Below are 6,324 nucleotides of genomic sequence, written 5' to 3' on the forward strand. Positions count from 1 at the left end.
AGACACAGGAAAGGAGATGATAACAGGTGTAGGGACCAACAAGGTGAGACAAGGGGTATCAGGATAGGGTCAAGTAGGTATGAATGTAGTAATGGGGCAGGCATAGAGAATTGTATGCGAATGTGAATTACAATAAGTCACTAAGGAAAGGAATATGTGAGTGTGTGCCTAATGTAAACTAATATTGTACTGGCAAAATTATAGATGGAAAGGGAGAAGGGGAGAGGGGAGAGAGGAGGCTGTAATTGACTACAAGGGTATGAGTTATGAGTGATCATAGGGATAGTGCTACATAAGTGGAAATACCTATGGAGGACCGGATGTGTAAGCGCATACCTTATACAAACCTATAGAGTGCTGATGGGTGAGAGTGTGATGTTAGATATAAGACATCCTATAGTGAATAGTGAGCCGTAATCAAGTGCAACAGGGATATTTCACGTGACTATGGGAACCTGGAAGGTAAAGAAAGGGGAGAAAAAACTGTTAGACAAGGTAATCAGACAAACATGACAAATAAAAAACAAGGAAGAATGGAACTCCATACATACTGGAACCATATATAGTGTGAACACGAAAAAGAACCGGGCGTTAGAAAAAATGTGCACGGCCCAATGAATCAAGTCGGTTCTTCATATTCATGGTTTAAGCCCTTGGGTTCCAACGTGCCCAGAGTATATATCCAGAAAGATTCCCTTTCTTTGAGCTTCCTAATTCTATCGCCTCCTCTGCGTATGGCTGGGACATGTTCGATGACTTGGAATCTTAATTGGGCCACTGTGCGATTATGCGTCACAAAATGGTGTGGGACTGGTAATAGAATCTGCTTACAACGTATTGTTGACTTGTGCTTAGCACAAAGAAAGGGAATCTTTCTGGATATGTACTCTGGACACATTAGAACCCAAGGGCTTAAACCGTGAATATGAAGTACAGACTTGATTCATTGGGCCGTGCACCATGTCACCATGTGTGCAATTGCATTGTCCAATGGCTCACAATGGTTATGCGTTTTCATTGGATGGATAATCGAAGCAATGTTTTTTTCCTTTCTCTTGGGTTTGTTGTGTGAGTAGACTATAGGATTAAGTTAGTTACCGCAGGCAGTGGATTTAGCTTCCTGTCTTTGGTCCAGTGGTAGATTGATTGTTTGGTCTATGAGCTGTTATGGGTTTTAATCCAGGTGAATGCCCATGGGCTGCTTATAACTGTGTGAAATATGTAATTTTACTGGGCTGGGATGAGAGAATCCATCGAAGCATGGTGTAGGGATTGTGGTTCCTGTGTGCTAAGAAGAAAGGCTGGCACCAGCCAGAAAGCCCCATTACAGCCAATAATCAACCGCTAGCCGCTGGAACTCGTTGCTCTAGATCATGTCAAACTCACACCAAGCAGGAATAGATACATTAGCCCACCATCCCACCCAAAGAGCAACTTCTGCTGCGCAGCTGGCTTTCTAGGCAGCAGCGCTATCGTGATGTCAGCGGGGGACATTGTGACAAGCCAGTGTTCCGTCACTTCATGTTGTGCACTGTTCAAACGGAAAATACATCAACAGGCAGACTACAGAAAAGCTTACTAACAAAGGTTAGAGAGGGGCTTTCTCAGAGGGCTTTTTACAGTTTGTCTATTCCCAATTAGCCGTTTAAGTATGCTTAATGAAAGTACTAATTCTTTCATAGGCCGCCCATTCTTAGTATTTGACGTTCCTTATATTGCGGTATCAGGCTTCGCAGCAGGTTGCAAAACATTCATCACCCATGACTGTCCCCAATTGGGCTCAGAAGCTAAATGTCTATCATGACCTCTCTTTTTGAAAGTCCAAGAGCAAGCAAACTCTTCCTCCAGGAGAGGGAGCCAACAGATCACTAAAGACATCATCATTGCTCAAAGAAAACACCGAAAAACAATGGAAGCTTTAATTGGAGTGGAATCTGATAGACAGCACCTGATGCCAAGTCTGCATCTTCTAACACCTGCAGTCACTGCAGCAGCTGAATCCAATGTGTCCAAAAGGGATCTATTCTATTCAATTGCAAATGATCTAGATAAGACTGAGAATAAGATACTGCACGGGACATAGCAGAGTTGGTCAAGTTGAGTGGAGATGAGTTTGCTATTTGGCACAGCTTTTGCATCAATAAAGCAAGTAAAAGGTGTGAAAGATAAAAAAAAGGGTGAAAGTGTGAAAAGTGAATTGGCCAAATTGAGGTGCATATAAAGTTTTTGCTTTCTTTCAATTCACTAATGGGGCTCATTTGAATCAGGTGAATTGAGTTCTGCTTTTGGAAACTGGGTTAAGAAGGGGTGCACCGGTCCTGGAGGTACTGCAATACCAGGTCAATGCGTGGAGTGGACAGAGCAAGATTTTTTCCATCTCCTTGTTCTAAAAATCCATTTAATATATGGTCCCCAGAGAGGGGACGTATCAGATATTAAACTGATAAGAACAGATTTAATTTTTTTTTTTTTCTGTTTATCAGTAGGACTTCAAAATAACAAAGGTGATCGCCTCCCGTTGCCTGGGAACCGTCCAGGCACAAGAGGGCTATGTGTCACCAGAAGGCGCACACACTTCCTCAAGGCCGGCAGACGTGCAATCCCAGGCACCTTCCAGTACCGACCAAGGTAGCGTCCTCCGAAACTACACTTGATCTTAGCCAAAAGGCCGAGAAGCTATAACCCGAATTGGTTACGGCCTTGAGTGGCACCCTGGCCTATACCGGACACATCTTAGGGAGAGGGAGACAAACCCACGCCTACAGAAGACATTTTGTCACCCAAGCCAACCCTTGAAAAGGCTGTTTTGCAGAGCAAAAACAAGAAGAATGATGCTTTTTGCAGCCGCCGCCCACTGCAATTAATCTGAATAACTCCTCCTCCTCCAAGCACCTCCCCTCCCCCTTGCAGTCTTTCCAATTCATGATACAAAAAGACGGACGGACAGGACAGGACAGGACAGGCTGCCTGACTTTCCGTCACTGCCACCCTTTGCCATCCTTGCCCGTAGAAAGCCCTTTCATCATCCCCAAACCCTAATCTTTTCCCTTCCCTTCCCAGCTGCGTCTCACTCCCTTTCATTAGGAAGTGAGCGCAGCCTTTTCTCCGTTCTGCACATGCGCGACGTTAAACACAAATGCGCAGGCGTGCGTTCCATTAGCCTCACTGCATTCCACTCCCATACAGGAAGTGGGCGCAGCTATTACTACGGTCGCACATAAAAGAACCCACGGCCACCACTGCACACAGCTGACTCCACCACAGGACACCCACTTCTACACCAACGCAGGTAAGACAGGATCGGCACCTCTATGCTCCCGTTACAATCAGGCTCAGTCACCATGTGATAACGCTCTCAACTCTTTAGTTGCAGGCTCCCCTTGCTTCACCTCCACTGGCTGTGCTGCCATTTCCTCTCCCACCTGGAAGGTATACTTTATTCCACTATTTTCCTGTTTCTCTCTTCCCCCTTTTCCCATAACCTACTTTTATCTGCATTTGTGGGGTATCTATATGCTATTTACATCATAGTTTTATTCATTAATATGGAAGGGAAGAGTGCCCATGAGAGTGTTGAACTGCGGAGAGCAAGAGATTAAGCTGCTCCGATTTGCCACCATTGATAAGCTGTTCTCAGTAGATACACATGCTATCCAAACAGCAGCATCCACCATTGCTTCAGCCCACCCATTCAGTGACAGCTCACCAAGTCAGCCAGAGGAGTGGTGTAAGGAATTACACGTAGGCACTGACTCCACACCTTCACATCACAAGAAGGGGGTCTACAGGCTAGTGCAAGAATACGAGCAAGTCTTCAGCAAACATCCGCTAGACTTTTGAAGAATAAAAGGGGTCAAACACTACATCCCCACAAGTGCACACCCACCCATCAAAGAGAGATATAAGCCAAAACTACCTGCACATTACCAGTGTACCAAGGACATGTTGAGCAACATGAAGGAGGCTGGGGTTATCCGTGACAGTTGTAGCCTCTGGGCAGCTCCGTTGGTCCTGTTAAAGAAGAAGGACAGCACCACTCCCCTGTATTGAGGAATAGCTAGCTGCATTGAGAACTGCAAATTATTTTTCTACCCTTGATCTCACTAGTCGCTATTGGCAAGTGTCCGTTGCTGAGGCAGACCGGGAGAAGACCGCCTTTGCCACCCCGATGGGTCTCTGCGAGTTCAAAAGCATGCCCTTCGAGCTGTGCAATTTGCCAGGAACCTTCCAGAGGCTGATGGAATGCTGCTTGGGACACCGAAACTTTGAAACGGTACTGCTATACCTTTATGATGTTATTGTTTATTCTAAAGCAAACAAGATTTTAGGGTGTATAAAAAGGGAGATTAGATCCGGTGATCCCAACGTATTGTTAACCCTCTATAAATCACTTGTAAGGCCACATCTGGAATATGGGGTAAAGTCCTGAGCAGGTTGATAACCATTGGTTTGAGCATGGTAGGGTGTAGTGCGCATCTTCCTGCATCGGTAAAAGCTGCAGAAGTCCTTGAAGATTTCCGCTTCAAAGGCAGTGCCTTGATCTGTGAGGACTCTCTCTGAGTAGCCATGAGGTCTGCATAAGTGTGCTTGGAAGACCTTCGCTGCAGTATGGGCCATTAGATCTTTGACTTGTACCACAACCATAAATCTCGAGTAGTTGTCTACCATCGTAAGTGCATACGTGAGCTCGCCTCGATATTCTGCAACAAAACTCCCTTTTTCGATTTCAGTTTCAGCAAACACTCCTCTTCCTGTAGAAAATATTTATCATTACCTAAGACAGTCATTCTAATGCATGACAATATTAAGGCAATTTAGTTAAAACTTGTTTTAACTCACCTTTAAGGGGATTGATGTATTTCATGGTCAATCCAGGTTTGTCAGGGATGGCACTGACATAATGTATGGCGTCTTTTTCGGGCGTTATCCTTTGCCTTTTCATTGTGAAAATCCAGTTGCCTATATCAAAGCAAATTCTACTACTTGTAAAGTATGCAGAAAATGAAATGTAGAACATATAACATCAACTGCTTAGGAACGCATCATAGGTTAGTACTTAAAAGGATATTGTCATGTTCTAGTCATAATGCAAGCTGGACATTTTTCATGTTACCCTGTAATCGCCGGCCTGTTCTAATGCTCACAAGCCAAGATATAGGCTCAGCTGCTAAGGCTTCCCTCTGCCTTCTGAATGAAACTTGAATATGTCTGGCTCACTGTGTATATAGCAGGTGCTCAGAAAAAATAAGAGTCAATTCAATAGAAATAGCTCTGGCACACTATAGTGATCAATAACGTAAGAAAAGAACTCTTGGAATGCTGAAAATTCTTTATTTGTGCAAAAGGATAATTCATCCAACGTTTCGACCTTGTTTTTAGGTCTTTATCAAGGATAAAGTTATCTAAGATCATAAAGGGTTACAAAACCATATAAACACGTAATTAGTACATAGTACAACATAACAGTACAATATATTGCTACTTGAGAGTACAATGGGTCAAATAACCATGATGCACATACAAAAAATTTTTCCAAAACCATAGTGAAAACATTTGTACTGAGGAAAGAAAATTTCCACATGACCTATCTGGAGAAACATTCTGGATCAAACAACCAAAAATAGTCAAGCAGGTAAATACACACCTATATGGATAACAGGATGATATGTGTTCAATTGTATAGCGTCATTGCCATTAAGGTACAAATGGAAAACTTGCAATCCTATATAGTGAAGGAAATGAACACATATCATATCAAAGAACACAGGAACATGGGTGTGAGAAAAACCTCAATGTTTATACTTTGTTCTTTATAATGGTGTGAACATGTATATGTCTCAGTACCTTATGCACTTGAGAATTCTAGTGAGTAGATGATGAAAGCCTATTTCAGAACTGGAATCGGTAAATAATTGTAGGTGGAATCTAAATGAAAAGATGGTACAAGTGTTATCATGACACGTGGGCTATAACACAATGGACCGTGTGACAAAGAAGAAAGGAGAGAAAGAAGAGGAAGAAAATGCAACTACCTGTAACATTACGTGATAGTCACTGGTAAGTATCACTTGACAATTCAAGTGAAAAAGGATTCCTTTATTAAAGGGTTCTCAGTCGCCTCAGGATCATGAAATACTAGGGTAAATGATATGAGAATGGGTAAGAAGCACCACTAAAGGAAATATGAGATGCAGGACATATATCTATAAACCCCTGAACTACATGATAGAAATAAAAAGAAGAAAAAAGAAAAAAAAGAAGAAAGAAGAAGAACACATAGAATGCGGAAAGAGAATGGGTACAACTACCTGAGTTACTGCAGGG

General features: G+C 42.9%; 1 pseudogene; it reads right to left on the bottom strand.

The window, feature by feature from the left end:
* Positions 1-2,302: 2,302 nt before the first annotated feature.
* LOC142264624 (U2 spliceosomal RNA) lies at positions 2,303-2,509 on the bottom strand (annotated as a pseudogene).
* Between the last annotated feature and the right edge of the window lie 3,815 nt (positions 2,510-6,324).

This window comes from Anomaloglossus baeobatrachus, unplaced genomic scaffold (assembly GCF_048569485.1).
Source record: "Anomaloglossus baeobatrachus isolate aAnoBae1 unplaced genomic scaffold, aAnoBae1.hap1 Scaffold_2680, whole genome shotgun sequence".
Taxonomy (NCBI): Eukaryota; Metazoa; Chordata; class Amphibia; order Anura; family Aromobatidae; genus Anomaloglossus; species Anomaloglossus baeobatrachus.